Source organism: Hemibagrus wyckioides, linkage group LG08 (assembly GCF_019097595.1).
Source record: "Hemibagrus wyckioides isolate EC202008001 linkage group LG08, SWU_Hwy_1.0, whole genome shotgun sequence".
NCBI classification, from domain to species: domain Eukaryota; kingdom Metazoa; phylum Chordata; class Actinopteri; order Siluriformes; family Bagridae; genus Hemibagrus; species Hemibagrus wyckioides.
The window spans coordinates 18,284,563-18,305,174 of NC_080717.1; positions in this window are offsets into that span (position 1 = coordinate 18,284,563).

Below are 20,612 nucleotides of genomic sequence, written 5' to 3' on the forward strand. Positions count from 1 at the left end.
CATAGTTGTAGAGATCGTATATAAATAAGTAAATAAGTAAGTAAGTAAGTAAATAAATAAATAAAGTTTCAGATAATATTATTTCATTACATAGTATTGTACTATAGTAATTAAATGAGATGTAAAAAAAAAATGTAGTAGTGCTTTTAATGTGCTGCATTTCTAAATTTTATCTTTCAAAGAATGATCAATCTGACCACATTAATTCCCAAGTGCATAAGATGTGAAAGAAGTGCAATGTTTATGGAGAAAAGAAAACTGCATCCATTTTTGATAGCTAGCCATTTCCCCTAGCTCTTTAAGTCATGGCGTTGCCTTGCAGTGATGTACTAATGCAACCACATGCTATGAGGCTATAACAAACAGGAAGGCCCTGCAGTTTTATGAGGTCTCACGCACACACACACACACACACACACATACACACACACAGGTAATAAAAGAGGCTATTGAAATGAGATGTTGTCCATTGACTCAGTCCGAATAGAGGAGTATAGTGCTCAATATCATGCGAAATCATGGTTCCAGTTTTATTCTGTATTGAAGGAATATGAGGTGAATCCCAAGCTGTTGGAAGAAGATTCTCTGCTCAGTCTCCAGGGAAAGAAAAACCAGGGGAGATGTTAAACTGGGGCTGTTTGGCAGCTTGGTGCCCGCAGTCACAATGTGTTTGTGGCATTATAAATTATCCCCTCTGGTGGCAGCTGTAGTGAAGGAACGTTTGTGTTACCCAGTACAGCACCAGACGCCATTTACCTCTGTTCCTCACTAAAGGTATGCAATGATACACATAATTTCATCATAGGCATTTCATGGACATACTTCAGCAAACATGGTAGGCAAGTATTGTCAGATTAAATAGATTTAATCAAAAGGCCTCCTTCAGACATTTTAATCACATATACAGGCATTTCTTTAAAAGGTTGCATTATATAAAATATCATATGGATGTGCTTGTGTTTGGAACTAAAAATATATTAATTTATACTAGATAATGCAGTTAAATGATAAAGAGCATAAAAGGAAATTGAAAAAGAAGCAATATTCATACTTGTTAAAATGTACCATAGAAACCATAGAACTAGAATAAGAACTAAAAAAGAACCAAAGACTTTTTTTTTCTTAATAAAATACTAAGTAATGGTACAAAACGAAGTACACTAACTATACTCCCAATATCCCAAGATACCAAAGACACAAAGATATTAAATATTTTAATCATATTTAACATAATATATTATGATATATTTTATATCTTGGTATAATATATATCTAATATATTTTTCTTATTTGTTTTACACTTTTGCTGTATAGCAATTATACACTCTGTTTTCTGTTTTAATAAGTCATTTAAGGAAACATCTACCCATAAGTGAATATTAAAATGAATCATTGGACAAATAATCTCAAGGAGTGAAATAAACTATGAATAGACAACCAAAAGCACTGTTATAGGACAATAGTAAGAGAAATACATATATAAATCAAGCTACCAGACATGTATTATAGGGTATTGTCTGAATACAGTGAAAAAGCATGCAGTTGACTGCAGTTACATACTTTAAGCCAAGATATCACTGAGGAACACATTGTATTCAGCCGAAATGTTTAGAAAAGATCTGATTTATGGCAGCCCACCTTTTTAAGACTGGTGCAGATCATTACATTCCTGAAGTGGCAACATATCTCGGGTTATTTTGATCTCTAAAACCCAGGGCCTTAACCTCCCAGCCTGACCCATGTGTGTCCTTCCACATCAACAATCAGCTACACCCCTTTGTGCTCTCTATCCTGTTCTCTCTATCTCTCTCTTTCTGCCCCATTCCACTTTCTTGATGAAGAAGAAAGGGAGGTTGCGGCCGGGCCACGGTGCCACTGCCTGGCTAATTAGAACCAGGGTCCGTTAAAACGGGAACTTTAGTAAAACATGCCGTAAAATCCTGAAGGGTAACCATAAACCACCCGATTTCTTTCATTCTTTCAGAGGGGACTCAGAGTGAAACCTGGGTGTAAACTTTTACGAGCACCCCTGGGGTCATCCGTAAACCCGTTAATAGAGATGAGATACGAGGGGGTTTCCGCGGCCTCCCATTTCGTTCTTCACCCTCCCCCTTTAGGTTTTGTTGTTCATTTTTCACAATATTAATACGGCACATGATTTATGTATGGTGTATGTGGATCATTTAGGATTTTCATATGAAATATAAGCAAATCTGGTATCAACAACTAAAGTGCTAAACATGCTCTGTTTGTGAGTATTGAAGACCGATACCTGTCCACTTGCAGTATGAAATAGCCATCGTGTGAGTAGAAAAGTCTAATGCCAGGTCCTGGTACTCAAAGGTAAGGTTAACCCTGTTTTAATGGCTGCCATGGGGGAATGTGACTTTAAGCTCCCAGAAGCATTCCATGCTGCGCCCATTAGGCATTAACAAGCTCATGTTTTACTGATGTACTTAAGCCTTCATATTAGATTAACCATATTTTTGTTAAATTCTAAATTTATAAAACTTTCCCTAAAACCTCTAACCATGCCTTTACATGAACATGTCGATTTTTATATCAGATCTATCCCTGTTAACTTTACTCAGCTTAGTCAGGTTTAGAGACAGACATTAATCTATATATTAATCTATATGTAAAAAATGCGGTCTGTAAAACTATGTAATGATCTAAGAGGTGTTATTATGAATTTGATAAAATACTGCATTTTTGATGATTTTATTGTAAAATCATTACGATTTGAATATTGAAAATTCATTACGTAAATCATATAAATGAGTTTGAATGTCTAGAAATTTTTACCACATGAAGCTGTAGAGCACTAGAAATGCTTTTCTTTTATAGACAGATTGCAGGTCATGAAAGAATTCTCACGAGTATTCATGATATATATTAGAGTTTTTCCCATTTATTTTTAATTATTAAGTCCAGTGGCAGACAAAAATGTAAAAACATACCGATACCTATATGCTTTTTAGGCCTGAGGGGGAATTAAAACTCTGATCTGACTTCTACAAATCTATTAGCACAGGAATGATTATTGTGCTGAAAAACCTGACAAAACTATTTGTTAATTTTACAAATGATAATGATTTTTTGTCTGTCACAAAGTTCCCTTGGGCAAAAGAAAACATGCAGTGCACTTAAATGACACTTCCCTAGGTTTACATATCTCTGTTAGCACGGTCGAGAGGGCAGTGGGCTACATATTTCAGTCCGCCTCAAACTATCTCAAATTTCCTTGAATCCTGAGCCGTGCTAGCCCTCAGACCACCTCCGATTAATCTTCCCCATCATAGCACTCTTATAATTCGCCATTACTAAAGCCATTAAAGCTGGTTATGGAGCTGCTCAAGGCTCCCAGTTGGCCCTTTGCACCTCGGACGAGTCTCCAGTGAAGCAGGTCCTTAAAGCAGGGTGAAGAGATCAGCCAAAGGAAAACAAGGATGATGAATGGGAGAAAATGAGGGCCCTTTTGCTTTCTTTCATCTGGCCTGATTCTGGTCTTCGGTGAGCCATTAACCCAAAGGACAACTGTCCACCGGCTCTGTGAGGAATGAGCTCCCCACGCACACTTCAGGCAAATGTTTATGCCTCAGAAAGGAAAGTGGAATGGAGGTTTTGGAGGGGCTTTCCTTTACTGTTTGGAGCTGGGGGTTTGAACTGATTTTATTAGCAATGGCCCTACCTCAGCAGACTAGTAACTTAGTAGATATAATGCACACCTTCAATTCTTTTGATTCTTTTTGGTGCAATCAATGCACCTAAGTCAATGTCTTGGCATATACATGCAGAATGTATTTAGCCAACAAAATAGTCGTAAGCTACTTCATTTTTATAAGCATGCTATAAGCATCTATCAGTGCTGGCTTTTTCGGACTGTCTGATCCAGGGTGCATGGGAAATCCATAGGTCAGCAGTTGGACTTTTCCACCTCCAATGATTTGCTGATAGAAATCTTAAAAAGTGGCAGGTCACACGGGTGGTAAATATTGCTGTGCTCCATGGGAAAAGGCTCGGCTATGAGCTCGGTTCGCAGCAAGTCCATTCACCAGCACCTGCACAGGGGTGAAACAATATCTGTGCTGAACTCTAGCTCTTTAAGACTGAGGCCTGCCAGGAGTCTGAAAGAATGGTTCAGGGTCAGAGAAAGGGAGAGAGAACGAGCTGGTCTCAGACAATATTGCATAGTAATGTGTTTCAAACCTGTTCCTTCTGCACTGTTAAAAGCTATTCCATCATGTTCCTATCATTTTATCACCAGGGGACATTAGAGTCATTCTCTAACCCTTGCAGGCACAGTTCATATGCATAAAAAGTGTGCTTCATGTAGAGATTTGAACTAAACATATGATATATGAACAAGATGTGAGAAGAAATTTAACAGCCCAGCTTTTTAATGGAAAGTGTTATAGTTCATACAAAGTAATATGTACATTAATGATGAGCATATTAAATACTATAAAACTGTCAACCACACAGTTTTCCCAGTCTCCATGGGAATTTTTAACAAAATGGTTTCTCAAAAATATTTTTCCTATGAACCTGTGATGTTTAATTGTATTGGTATAGTTGATGAATGATGAAGTAATTCAACTGTAAGCAGTCTGATATAAGATAGGGAAGATAAAATAGATAGCACACAGGAACATGCATGCTGAGAAAAAGGAAATAATTAAGCTTTGAACTGAGTAGAGGCATTCAACCTCTACACATCTCACACCTTCCCTGCTGAGGGTCACACTGTACACACCTTAAAAACTTCAACTCCCCCCAGGGTTTTTTTTTTTCTTAATATGATTTCCAACAGGCAACAAGATCTTTTCCTATTTCTTGGATTCTTCTGTATTGAGATTGATATTGTTTATAAAGTCAATCTAAGATATTTTTTAAATGTAATAGGCACTATCTATATGTTGCCTTATTTGTTGGCATTGAAACAGTCCACACTTAAAGTGACATATGGAAATTATTGCTCAAGTAAATTCTCCCATAAGCATACTTGAGCTTATACTTAAGCTAGAGTACTAGTGATGATAAATGTTCACGTGTGGTTGGTCCTCAGTCAAAACTAACATTTGTCCGAAAAAGTCATTGATTTAGTTGTCATTTCTGGGTTAAGACCAGATACAATAATAAGCTTGGCCTCACACGGTAGCAATAAACACAATAAACGCACGGCTAAGATCTCACCCGTTGACATTATGAAGTGCTACAGTTATGTGCGAGGCAGCCGCTGAGTAAAAACAAACCAAATGTCAGCACTGGTGCAGCAGTTTTCTCGACCAGTCGAACGGAGCAGCAGGCCGCTAATGAAACCCTGCCCTAACTGTTAGCACTGCCTCGACCTTTCAGTTTCCATCGTCCTGCTGACATTTTCTCCAAATGGAAACAACGGACGCAAGAAAAACTGCTAAAGAAGAAATCAAAGTTTTTTCACTCCACTTCGCTGCTTTTTATCGATTTGAACCAGTGTGAACTTTGCAGAAGGGTCAGTGTGTAATGTCTGTTAATGCTAACATGCTACTGGATGGCTGCAGAGCAAGATGGGGTTTGAGATTACTATCCTCAGGCTTTCATACAGAACTATAGTCAAATATAATGCTGAGGAGGTCACTTTGCACTGTGCTTTCACTGAAAGCGGTCAGTAGCTACAGTTTAAATGTCTTTGGAGTACGCCCATCATAGGAAAGATAGCTAGAGAGCTTGTCATTATTACTTTGTCAGAATAGTGTTAGAGGTCTGTGATACATAGTATAGATTTTTCCCCCGTGTATACGGCACTGATACAATATTACATTATTCTGAGACAAATACAAAGAAAGTGGCAGGAGATCTGAAGGTGCTGGATGGTTTAGATAAAATGGCTGGTTAATTATTCAGGAGCCTGATATTACAAAAGAAAATCTACTCTCATCGTTATTAAAAGCTCTGGTAATTACTTCAGAGCGTATCAGGGTTCCAGTAGCGGCTCTAATGCTGTTAGCGACACCTCCATGTGTGTAATTGGTGAAAATGAACAAGGGCTATGTGCTTTAAAGGACAGAGAGAGAGAGAGAGTGAGAGAGAGAGAGAGAGAGAGAGAGAGTATGAAGTCAGCTTCATCTACCTTGGTCTAATGAGAATCTAATCTCTAATTCAAGCTGCTTTGACAATAATAAAATTATTGCATATTTCATAATATTGCACTGGAAACAGTTATGCAGATTTGCAACTGATACGTGTAATTCAGGTTTGAATAGCAAAAGGTCTCTGTTGTCTAACAAGGCTTCCGATTAGGTTCCAGCCTTGCTTTAAAGCAATTTTTAAATGTTTTAAAGTCATAGTTACATGTGTTCAAGAAATACCAGAAACAGTATGAACACAGACAGAGCACCACAACCAGTAAAAAGAAATATCAGTAAAATGAGCCAAACACCTTGCCTGTAAAGATATAAAGATGTTAGCAGGAAACTCTCTGCATGTCATTTCCTTACACTGAGATCTAGAGAGAACTAGTTTTGGAGAAACATGCAAGAGCAGTTGCCAAAGCACCTTGAAAAGATCCATTTTCGTTAGTGGAGCCAAAACCCACACATTTTGTCATATTTTAGATCTATTGTTAAACCTAATTTTCTTAATCTCTTACTGTGCTGGTCTTGACTGTGTTTTTAGAAATTTCCCTGCATGTCTACTAAGTCTATGGCCAGACTTTTATTAAAATGACTTGGATAATAAAGGATGGGCATCATTTATCAATCTTTGTTGTGTCAACTTATGTCTTAAGTATAGTGTACTAAATCTTTCAGTAATGCAGCTCATTCATTGCAGCATGTCAGCTAACACAATATACAGAAAGAGAGAGAGAAAAGAGCACAACTAAACACTAGGTGAGAAAGACGAACGTGAAAATAGCCAACACTTTAAGTAGGACGTTGAAATGTATGAAAATCTTTTATTGAAGTGTTTTTTATTCCAGTGTAAAAGAAAACTAGCTGTGTAATATATTTTTTTTTCGGGGAACAGTAATTGATTAATGGATGCGAATCATCTTGAATTTTAAGAAGTTATATACTGTGTAGGCCTACAACACAAATAGGAACACACAAGAAACTGACTATGTCCTTTATGTCTTCAGCTGCAGTGTTACTTCAATTTTCTCATTGTTTATACATCACACATTCACACTGGGGGCTGGGTCCCCCCAAGGGTTCAATTATATAATTGTTCTTGAATTCACTCCTCAGATCATGGGCTGAATATAGGGGCTTTCACTGAGACATTGCACTTTACATTTCTGAGACTGATAGATTCAGCTAGTCCAAACTCTATCTAGCAAACAAAAATGTAGCAGAGAAAACAAAACTATGTTTTGCATAAAAGTATGCATTCTCTGTGTATTTTGTTATCAAATTTGTATATTCTGTTCTTGAGGAGTCTGTCATTAGAGAGATACTAGCTAAAATTCAGACCAGAGGATAGGGGGTCAGTTATGTGTATATGTATATACTGTATACTTTACCTCACACTATAGATTTAAGTATGTGCAAATCAGTTTGTCACGAGTCCTCCTGCATATATGTATGTATAACTTGTCTTCAATCTGTTCTCTCCGTCCTTCTACACTTTCTACATCACTGCGAGAAAAGGAAGGAGTTGCTACCAGATGGTTAAACAAACACATCACCCAACTGCCTATAACTCAACTCCACTTAGCGAGTGCTGTCAGTGGATCTGTGTGCAGCACAGGGGCCTCTCCTCTGCCATCATACATACAGACTTAAACACATACACATATACAGAGCTTTAGGGGAATAAAAACAGACCTCGAGAACAGGGGAAGAAGCCGAGCCTCTGCGAGTTTAATTTTAATCAGAGAATGCATTCATCTATGTTACCGAACTCTCTGTCCCATGTGTGCTAAATAATAAGGAAGGAGGGGAGGAAGACACCTGGGAGTGTGACAGAGAGAAGGAGAGAGATTGTGTGTGTGTGTGTGTGTTTGTGTGTGTAAGTGTGTGTGTGTGAGTGTGGAGAGAGAGTGCATGTGTGTGTTGAGCGATGGAGGGCTGGGTTTGTAGGGAGCGTGTGCGGGGGAGTTGTTGGAACCCTTGGGGCAGGGGTTAAGAGTTTGCAGGTCATGAGGTCACTCCATTTTCCTTTCCCTCAGCCTCATCCCACTCTAAAAGCCATCAATGGCGTACTTATGAGAGTAATTTATTACAGTGCACACTGCCCACTGTGGCCAGGGCACTGTTAAGAACACATCTCATTTGCTCTTTTCATACAGGAAAAGCATGCATAAATTCTTTTAAATATATGCTGAAAACTAATGCCTCTAGTGGTAGGATGGTGGAGGATGGTGAGGGGGGTGCTTCAGTTTGCTGCTTAAGTGACCTTATTATTAAGCTGCAATGCTTTTCCATCCAATCAGAGCCGCTCTGTGCTTGGGTGCATCTGAAATTTGCCTTTTGCCCTCTGGTTACTTGATAAATTATCCTCCATTGGGTTGTTGAATGATCTCCTTAATGGAGTCTACATCGCTGAACAGCTAACAGATGCTTCACTGAGCAGGCATGCTGAGCTGAAAGGTGCTATTCTCCCAGGTGACCAGGGGTCACGATTGCTGCGATATTGCAATGGAATGTTAAATATGGATTCGTACAGCAACTCATGCATTTCCTCTGTTAACAACACGACCAGGAGAGTTGAAAAGAAGGAGCGATAACCATTATCGTATGTTTCAGATGCTGAGTGGAGCTGCCTGGTAGAGGCGGATGGCAATGTTATCGTAGACCAGGAATGATGGCTGGAGTTACACTGATTTCCTGGTATGTTTGAAAAATGAAGTTCAAATGGAGATAAGCTCTGTCGCTTTTGCCAAATCAGAACTGTAGTTGGCAGAGGTGGAGCTGATGGGATGGCACAGTTAAAACACATGCTAGAAAAAAAGTTGTCTTCAAATAGGTTTTACCTCACTGAAGGAGGTCAGAGTCTAAGAATTTTGAAGGACTCATTAATAGAGCACAGATTTAATTTTTAAAACCATTTGAACAATCATAACATTCTTTCCTTGAAGATTTATTCCTCGGGTTAGGGTTCCTTAAGGTTTATTCCTGAACTTTCCGTTCATGCAGTGGTACATTTGCCACATTGTGTAGTATAGGAACAGCCTTTCCTGCTTTTATTAATTTAAAGTTATTTATTATTTATACTTGTTTTTTTAGTCGTGAATTTTTGGAGTAAGTCTTTTGTTTTAAGTGACCAGCCATTTAGCATAAGAAATTAGATTATAAATTATAACAATAACAATGCTGATAGTTATTTCTATCACTGTCATCTGTGTAAAAACAAAGCATATAGAGTTGGTAAGAATGTAGATATATACAACAGATGCCTGGGTGTCCCTGGACCCCAATGGGCTGAAAATACTCGTATAATTGTGCAAATCTAATATAACAGACACAAACAGTAAAAATACAATGTTACAGTGCAGAAAATGAAAGTATACCTTTAATAACATTAGAGTAAAAAATGATGGATCGCTCACAGCCGTTCACCATTTAGCGAAGATGACCAACTGCTCTGCATGATAAATATTTCCATTCATAAATACCCATGAATGTAAACAGCCTTTATTGTGCTGCCAGAGATGTAACTGAATCATAAACCTGAAGTATGTGTGCATGAGTTTGCGTGCACAGAAGGAATTATTGTGAAATAACTCTTCCCTGCCAGTTAATTTCCAAGCCCGAACTGCGTTTCACGGACAATCAGCAAATGATAGGAGTCACAGAAAGAAGAATGGAAAGCTCATTCTCGAAGAAAGAGTACTAGGCAGGCTGTCGTGAGCCATGCTGCCTGTCCTGAGTGCAATGATAAAGCAGGGGCTCTCACGGAGGAGGATAGATCTTAAAGAGCCGGTATTCATCTCCCCATGCTAACGTTACAGCCTCGTCTTTACACACACACATTACCGCCAAAGCTCTCTGATGATGTCACCCAACCATCCTGACTTAGATTGATCTATTCTGGCCACAGAAGCAATTTTTTTTCTCTGTCTTTTTCTCTTTTTTTTTTGGAAGGACTAAATTTTAACAGTGAGAATTGAATAAATCTAACAAATCTAAATGTGACTGCATCACAAATTTGGCGAACACTGACAGCTTTTCTAAAATCGCTGCAGTTCAACTAAAAAAAAAACCACTGTTTATGATAATATTGGAAGAACCCATCTCACAATGTTGTAAACCTTCAAATGTATGTTAACAGACAGCTGTTCACATCTGTGTTAGCATTCCTCCACTGCACCTAAATGTATATGTGACATGCTGGAGAAATTTCTTCACATGTGGCACTTAAAGAAAGAACTTAAAGAGGTTTTAAGGGGTTATTGAAGAGAATTAAAATGGTCCTTGAGGGAGAAAAATGTGTATGCGAATACTGCAGTCTTAAATTATTAAGAGGTTTATTTGTGTTAAAAGCACTGTATAAATAAAATGATTTGAAATGAATTGCCTCCTTGAAGCAAGTAAACTATGTTTAAAAAAAATTCTGGCAATGACAAAATATTGTTCACCCCTTAATTCAATAAGGCTAAATGGAGATTTTTGTGAATGGTCTGCCTCCATGTGCCTCCGGGGTTTCACGGTTCAAAAGTTAAATTTGCTGACAGCTGTTAGCTCTTCATGAATACAAAACTCTAAAATCACAAGAAACACGACTCCACATTTACACTATGTACGCTTGTGTGAATTTGCACGTTCGTCTTGCACGGCTGTGCAGCAGACCAAGATATAGCAATAGTACAGTTTTGAACATGTTTCATAACCTAATTCCTCTAACATATGCATAACAGCCTTGAAATAACGGCCATGTGATCGATAGTTTTGATCGATTAAGTGTCACACTTGTCAGTGCAAACACTTGTTGCAAAAACTAGAATAAGCTCACGATTTCAGCGTCAATATTCTGACAGGCTGCTCAAAAATTAATGTGACTTCCAATACTGCAATCAGATCTATTGAGTAGTCTTGAGATCACTGTAAATAATACACAATGTTCAAGGGAATGCTCTATCAATGTCCCGCAATTTACAGAGATCAAGTCACTATGAATCCAAACCAGACCACAGGCACAGAGAGGACAGTACAACTGAAAAGACACATCTGTTTGTCTACAGACATCTTTTGGAATTAAGTATGATTGCACCATGACAGAGGTCATTAGGTTGAAAAGGAGATGAGATAGACATATCTGGCCTCTTATAGCATTTTTTCCATCGGTAAAACATAGAACAGTGTGATATGGAGCAAGTCCCAGAATTTGATGTTATTTCCATTGCTCAAGGAGCTGTACTGTAAATAATTAACAGATTTTTTTAGCAGTGCTTGTCCAGGTACTATGTAAGCCAAGGCAAAGCATGGAGGTAGTCAAGTGCCTTTTATAGTGTCTCTTTCTAGAATCTTTTTTTCTACCAGAGAGTATAGCACAGCAATAATCACTAACAGTATAGTGACTGTCACAATTTTTTATATACCCCCTTTTCAGGTGCTTTTTAAGGATGAGAATTTTATCACATAACAATTTTACTGAAACTAAAAGTTTCAGATTTTCTTTCTCATATCTTTTGTTAAAAGTACTATAGAAAGACATTGAATTTCCTATATATAAGTTTTAAACTTTTGACCTGTTTTCCATACAAAAGCCACCTTCAAGCCTGGTCAAATTACAGCTTTCTATGTTTGTCCATCTTAAAGGATGGGTATCACCTGATGTCCAACAGGAACATGCACCTAGTGTTTAAAACATTCTCAACTCCTGACTCCAGAAAATCCCATGAAACGCAAGATATGGAGTCTTTGTTGTTTATTAACATTATGTGGCTATGAAGCCACCACCCCACAATCTGGAGATATCTCCTACTACTTTAACATTTTCACTTTATACATTTTTAAATGTATATATATATGTTTTGATATGATTCTGGATGGTTTTCTTTGTTTGCACCACCATCCTGAACAAGCTTATTATTTTTTTTTATCTTTTTTTTATTTTTCTTATTTATTTTTTTTAGCCCAAATTATATTTCTTTTTAGCCCAATAACGCCTTAACTGAGTTCTGGCTAATGACAGGATGAATTGATTATCCATAAGTATTATATTTTAGTACAGTATTCAAGTACTATTTAACCACGGAAGTATAGCACAGAGGGCTTTCTAGACCCAGAGATTTAGAAAGCCAGACTGAGGAGGTAAAAAAAATAAATAAATAAAATATTCACAGTTAATGTGAGAGCCGGTGATCATGTAGTCTAAGTGAGATGCAGAGCCAGAGACCATGCAGCTCGGGGAATTGAGGCTCATTGATCTGTCCTCTCCGCTGTGTCCCCGAGCCTGTAAAAATCATTAACCTCTCTGACATGTACACGCTAAAGCTGGAGCCTAGTATCTCTGTGAGGTTAATTAAAACTAAACGCAGGGAAGGGGCTCGAGAAGGGGCTACTCTCGTGGGACAGCTTCCAAATGACAAAGGAAAGAGCGAACACAGTAATGTTCTGTGTGAAGAACTATGCTCATATAGATACACACACACACACACACACACACTTACAGACCCAGTGGGGAACAAGCATGGTCATATGCTGACAGACCTGGTGGCTTACTATTTCTTTGAGGGTACGGTTTTATTGTTATTATTGCAGATAAAGTACGATATCTCCCCAGAGAAACATTATATAACTAGTTCAGTCTTTTTGTTCTCTATTTTCATTATATGCAGAAAAAATGCCTAGCCCACATTTTTTAAAGATTATGAGAATGATAATCAATACTTGGAAAGTTTTGATTTTATTTTTGCTCTGAAAATTAATTTGCCTAAACACACTCCCCGGGTATGTTGACAGAAAGACGACTTCCATTAAGGAGAGATAATATTTACATTTGTTGAAGTCAGGGAATGCGTGTTGCGGCCCATTTTCTTCGGTAATTGACTGTAATAAGAGACTGTAACTTTCTGTGATTTGATTTAGAAGGTATCATTATGATGAAACATCAACTGAGCATCAGCTATTCTTCAGAAAATAAAGATAATTTCATTTTTTTTTACTGACCAATCCATTCTGCGCACACTACTCAAGAGCAGGATTATTATACATTTTTAATGGCGCTATTATTGAAAAACCCTGATCATGTCTCAAACAAAGACATTTTAATATCCTGAGCTTTAATAACTGGCCGTACGATTGTACATTCTGCAGCACCAGCCTAGATGTGATTACTGAAACACTTTGCAGTCATTTGCTATGAGCTGCTCTCTGCTTTCAGCTGGATAAACTGGTTATGCTTCTGCAGCACGGTCAGGAAGGAGACGTGGCTTGACTTTATTGCCTTCAATTGAGTGTGTTTATTGCTTTTCACTCTCTCGTGTGTCAGTCCCAGGTTGGGGAGATGAGGCTGAATGTCTGGCCTGTGTGGTGTGCTTCGAGCTGTTCTCTCTCCCAGAGCAGATCGGTAATTAAAGCAGTGTCGCTGAGTCAGCATGACAATCTCACTGAGGAAACAGCGTGCTATAGCACTATAATCAGAGATAGAGATGAGAACGACATTGCTTTCATTGTGGTCAGGGGTATTTTAAGGGCCTGCATTTAAAGGACGCTAAGACCATTGCAAGGTTCTGTGTAATAGGCTGTTTTTCCAAATGTTGTGTTTTTGTTGTTGTTTGTTTGTTTTGTTTTTTTAAGTACATGTATGACTGACTGAGCCGAAAGTCTTTCTTCCAATAGTTATGAATCTAAAAACTTTTGCTGTTATTTTCCCATAGAAGTAGTGTCCATAATGTTTACTGCACACTAACAGACAAAGGTCTTAATCAATAAAAGAATTAGCTTTTTCATGCACAGGTGTTAGTATTTGAGTATATACAGTACATAAGTCAAACTATCTGGCAAAACATATTGGGGAAAAACTCAAATATACTTTAAACTGATTATAGTTATTCCTCAACAACCAAAATCAAAAGTTCATATATTTAAACAAATATGTAATTATTGAATATGTACATACAGTATGTTTAGATTTTGGTTTAAAAAAAAAAGAAATTCATTGCATATTTGAGTAAGCTCTATTTTATTGTCTTAACAGAAGTATGAATCAGCAGGATTTATTCTTTAAAACAGAATACATTAAGCTGATCAAAACACTCCTTCAAAAAAAGTCCATCAAAACACTTGTATTGTTATACTATATATATATATAAATACATAGTCAGTAGAACAACAGATTGAGCCCACAAATGTAAAAAGTTTTTCGTTTGCATTTTATGTGTTCAGGTCCCTGTGTTCAGGTTCCTCATTCAAAAATACACAACTTGTTCTAAACTTGTCTGTGTCAAATGTGTCTCAATGAGTGTGATTACTACTGTCAGTCCCTGTAGTCAATACGTGGTCTTGGTTAATTTGATCTGTTGTCGTATATGTCTGTTTTTACACACACACATTAGTATATATCATTTTCTTTGACAGTAACGCTTAAAATTGGAGGTATTACACATAGTGCTGCTTCTTCTCTCAGCATCGGTAGATCCTCTCCAATAGGTAGGTGTTACAGTGAAGTTTTCTTCCCATATACTGTATACTACATATACTATATACTGTACCATATATATATATATATATATATATATATATATATATATATATATATATATATATATATATATATATATATATATATATATATATATACATGGGTCTTAGGGGTTAACATGATTGCTTTGCACCTGCAGGTTTGAGGTTTCAATTCCCACCTCTTCTCTGAGTGTATGGAGTTTGCATGTTCTCCCTCAAAGTACTCCGGTTTCCTATCCCAATCCAAAAGGCATATGTTGTAGGCTGATCGGCAACTCTAAATTGTCTGTACTATTTGAGTATATGTGTGTTTGTGCACCATATATTATATATATATAGCTTTTTTGTGGTCATAAACTCACTATGGCATCTAACTATGAATATCACAGTGAGGATATATAGCACCGCTGCATGTTGGTGTTATGCCAAATTCTGTACACTATTATAAATGTACAGACATAAAATTTCTTCTCTAAATACAGAATAGGAACAAAAAGACTGCATAGTCTTCCAACTGATATATGACATTACTGACATGTTACGAGTTTTAATGTTTATATATAGATTGTGTTTATGGCTCATTGAACCAAGTAGATTAATGTGAGAGATATGGTGGTCTATAATGAAAGTAAAGTAAAACAGGTTAACATTAATCAGGAATTCCTACAGCTTTTTTATAGTTATCAGCTCATAGGATGTATGTAAACACTTTTCAAATTAGCTGCTTTATTTCTTTGTTATATAGCTACAATAAAGCAAGAGACAGAAACTAGGAGAAGCCAAAAGAGAAGCAAAGAGCGAGACTCTACCATCTGAGTCCCCCCTGTGCTGGCCGGCTGCTCATTTTGCTATTGTCACAGAGCGCTGAACGGGGATGTGGATGGTCAGTAGTCGTATTGTGTGTGTGACAGGCCGGGAGTTGTCTGTGATGAATGGGCCTGCCAGCAGGCCTGACGGCTTGGTTGTTCAATACATATGGATACAATACCGCCTGCCTTTGTGACATGCTGATAGACTTTTGTCCCCCTCGTTTCCATACCGTTTAATCTCAGCCACCGCATTGTGTGTGTGGCCACTGATGGGCAGATCCAACATGTCTGCATTAAGTGCCAGGGCTGCCTGCCTTATCGTGCAGCCAGTGTAGGAAATCTGTGTTATTAACAAACACTGAGTCTCTGCACTAGAACTTTAAGTAAAGTCTGTGGGACATTCAGTGCATGAGGACATACATGGCTTCAGAGTGAAGATTGATGATGAGAATAGCCATATAACAGAAATGCATGACCTGGGACTGTCAGTGCTCCTGATTTCTTACTCACTGACCACATGGTGCAGTATATTATAAAGGATTTATCTGTCTAGAGTTGGAACAGTCTGTAAAATTAATGGTATAATAAGTGTATCACCAAATAGCACGGTTACCACATTCTTAAATAAAGTTTCTTTACAGGGATGCCATAGAAGAACGTTATGGTTTGCTAAAGAACATTTTTCCATGCCTGCCACAGAGAATTTAAGATAAATCCCATAATAAATGTTACAATTATGTGGAAGGATCTTTGTTGTAGCAAATGGCTGATTAGTTGATCACTCTTTTTTTTTTATTTTTATAAATCTTAACTTTGGAATGCATTTCATGCAGTTAGCTTACATTCTGGAATAACATTGTATTAACTAAATATCTGTTTAGGAGTTTTATAGATAGATAGATAGATAGATAGATAGATAGATAGATAGATAGATAGATAGATAGATAGATAGATAGATAGATAGATAGATAGATAGATAGATAGATAGATAGATAGATAGATAGATAGATAGATAGATACATACATACATACATACATACATACATACATACATACATATATAGATTTTGTGTAAGGTACCACAGCTGTATGGTTAGGGATGAGACAGCTAGCATAAATCTTAAATAAATCTCGTTGAGATCTTCTTTCTCTGTGCTTTATTCTTTAATTCTTGCGTGGTTTTGATTCATGTTATGCGCAGAGATCAGCCTAGATAATGATATTTGTAATGATATTTCTTGAAGGTAACATTTGAGCTTTTTCAACACTTATCCAAATGTAGAAATGTTTGTATAACTCTACTGTCATGCTGTAGGTCAAATTCGGAGGTTTTAGGCATTTTATCTCATTCTTACTGGTGTTCCAGGGGATAAAATTACCAAGTAATAACATGGATCATTTGTCTGTGGCTACACTCAATGTATAGAACTGTGAGATGATGTCATGTGGAATAATAAACTGACCTGCATTTTTTTTGGCAGCACAGAGATTTATCAGTAACTAAAGCGAGGTCAGGGGAGTTTTCAGCTAGTCTTTTTCATGGTAACAACATTCAAGGTTAAAAAAAAAACCCATGAATTTGATTATAACAACCATTTATTTGGGCTGAACTCTGATATACTGTATACATTTCAAATAATCTAACAACTGAATCTAATCTTCAACTGAAAGAAGTTGTACTTACAGATATTTCCAAATAGCCAAATGTATCAGCTCAACAAAGGAATAATAATAATAATAATAATAATAATAATAATAATAATAATAATAATAATAATAATAATTTAAAATACTGTGTGTTCCATGTTATATGTTATATGTAATTTCTTATATGTAATTTCTTAAGGAATGTTGTATATACAGTAGGCCATAGAGCAAATAGACATAAAATAGTCATATTTTTTTATACAAAAAAAATATTTTTTATGAACAAATTGTTATATATATATATATATATATATATATATATATATATATATATATATATATATATATATATATATATACATATATATTATAGGTGTATATATATAGCATATATAGGCTATAATATATAATACATATACCCTATTTTTTATCTTTATTTTCTAGAATCAATTTTGTTGTTTATGGTTGATATTTTGTTAGATGACAATTAAATAGGCCTAAAAAAAAAGGTAATATATTGTAATATTGTAATATTTCACTAGTTCCACCTTGGCTTTAAACTACCAGAAGCTCAGAGGCTTCAGCTGAAGGCCTTGTTTTCAGACAAATTTACCATGTGGACTTAGAACCTCTTTAAGCACTGTCACCTGAGATTATTTATTCTTTTCTCCACCAAAACAAATCCAAAATACTTAAAGGCTGAAAAGAGCATACCAAAGGACACAAGTCTGCCATAGAAAAAGGAAAAGAAAAAGCATAAATAAAAGCCTTCAGTAACCACCACAGTGAAAACAAATGAGCACATACAGTACCTCTCCTGCTATTACCTGAAAGGAGGACCAGCTAAAGCCGAAGCCAGATTTCTGGCCACCAGGGACACATACATGCACACACACAGACACACACTCACATGAACTCACTCAGGGACTGTTGCTTGTGGATCAGTCTGAGTGTGAGTCTATTTCTGATATTTATGGGCAATGGGGACACTGTAAGTTATGACAGAGCCAGGGCTAAGACCTTCCTCTATATTTTCACTCCCTTTTCCTGATACTTTTTTCCCCTGTTTGATTTACTCTTCTGCTTTTTTTTCTAACCTAGTTAGCTCCAGATAGCCTCGAAAAATAGCACAATAAGAATGTGTATGGTAAACAAAAACAGTAATTGTAGATGTATAACTTAATACAAAAATAGTTTGTATAGTTATTAATGAATTTTACTTATATTAATAAAATGTGTTTAACTATTTACTTTAGATATCAATATGCAGAATTTTGGTTTTGGATTTCAGAGAAATTTTGACTTAATATTATAATAATATTAATGCTTTATTGGACAATATAATAAGTATATTAGTCGGTTATTTCTCCCCTCACCACACACGCGCACGCACACACACACTCTAATCCTAAGCAGGGTGCTTTCCCAAATGAAGGAGTGACCATTTTTGCTCTAAATCTAAATGTGTTAGTTGTTGCTGTGAATAATGTCACACCCGGGACAAGGCTTTTTCCCCTACATGCATGATGTCTTACTCCCAGGCAGTTTCTGTTTCAAGCTCCATGTCCAAAACTTAAGGGGGTAATGTTAAGACTCTTGCAGCGTCTGTTCGTCTGGGATGCTAAAGAAATTTATATTTTCGTCCGTTGTGACAGTGCAGTTTATCTGCCATTTCCAATTAGAAGCTATTTATGGGACTCGCCTGGGACACGATCCTTACGCACAACCAGGGAAGGGACTGGTTGCTGCGCTAGGTAAAATTCTATCATGCATTTTGCGTTCCATTTTATTTCTGTAAACAAAACTGTCAACGGAATAAGCTGTAATAGAAGTAGCGTGTGCGTTAATTTAGTAGAGTTGCGCGCCTTGGGAAAGTTCACCTCCATACTGGATATGTACTTATCCTAAATACTGTTTGACCTCCTCGGCGAGCGGCCATCACTCTGGATGGAGTTGCGCGCAGATGGATTTTCGTTGCATTAATCCTCCACATCAGGTGGGTTCTGTCAAAGTGCTAAACTTAAATACTCCGGGCCATTCATCTTTGCGCAGAGGCCGGGGTTCTGTCAGCGGCCAGACGAGCTATTTCCTCTCTCTCTCTCTCTCTCTCTCTCTCTCTCTCTCGCAGAGAACTGGAGCTCTAGAGGAGAGAGAGCGCGAGCGCGCAGATCTTAATCAGTTCCGCATGCAGTACGTCCGGAGCAGAAGTGTGTGTTTGTGTGTCCATGGCTATCTGTTTATTTATTAATTTGTCACCAAATAACTGAAAACAAATTGTCGTCGATTAATTGTTTTTATTCTGTTAATTCCACATAGTATAAAATGAATACAACACTGTACCTGCTAATTGCACTGCTTTTTGTGATCTCCTATTACCTCGATGTTCTTTCACCCCCTCTTCTCTGGGGAGTAACCTGACGGGATGAGTTCATCCCCCTTCACTCTCTCCCTCCTCCCCATTAGGCGCCCAAGCGGCCGCGTCTCAAATCGCCCTGATTGATTCCGCCGCAGTTCCCACACAACAGTGTATCCGCGAAACAGTATTTATCTTCATAAAGCGCCGATATGAGCCTGGGGTGCGCTCCAAATGAAATCCCCTCTTTTAAAAGCGTAGGCCGCGTTCACAGGGAATCGCATTAATCGTGGCTCATATAGCTGTACCAACATCTACTCACATAATTAGTGAAGAAGCACTTATTTCCTTACGCAGGATATGTTACAGGGTCACATGGATGTAACTGAATCTCCGTTTGCTTTCTGCTAGATTGTTCAGCGCTTCACAAAAACGCTCAGGAGGCACACTTTTTTCTTGTAGCTGTGGGGGTCTATAATGAAGGAAATAATCATTCCGCTTATGTCTATACTGAAAAAATAATGCATTAAGGCCTATATTTTTAACCCATTCTTTATGGGTCTGCTGTTAGTGTAGATTTTGTGGCAAGATTTCGACATGTATTAAATAAACGAATACTAGTTGAGGGTCAGGTGCCCTGAGATATAAATTGAGAAACAAATAAATTAATAAATACAAAAACAGCATCATTTTGATATATAGGACCTTGTTTAATAAGAACATTTTTCTCAAGTCGTCGGTAAGTTTTAACATACACATAAAATATTCCAAAACATTACAGGGATATTGTTTTGTTTCAAGAAATTGTATAGTTGTATAGTTATCAGTAATAATAATAATAATAATAATAATAAGCTAAGAAGAAGAAGAAGAAGAAGAAGAAGAAGAAGAAGAAGGATAGTATTTGGTCCATCTCGATTTATAACTATTGTAAACACTGTATTTTTATACAGCTGTGGCAATTTTTTTCTGTAGAAGCACAAAAATAAATACAAAAAAAGGTAAATTCACGTCCACTTTAAGCAATCACGCGTCTTCATTCTTCCTGAGACAGTGCTGTGGAATTATCAGTTGAAGCATCATCATCATCATCATCATCAGTACCGCTTTGATCAATTCGCTTGGCTTCTCCTTCCCACCTCACCTCACCTCACTTAGGTCAGCATCCATCACGTCTGTGTTTGTATGTGTTTG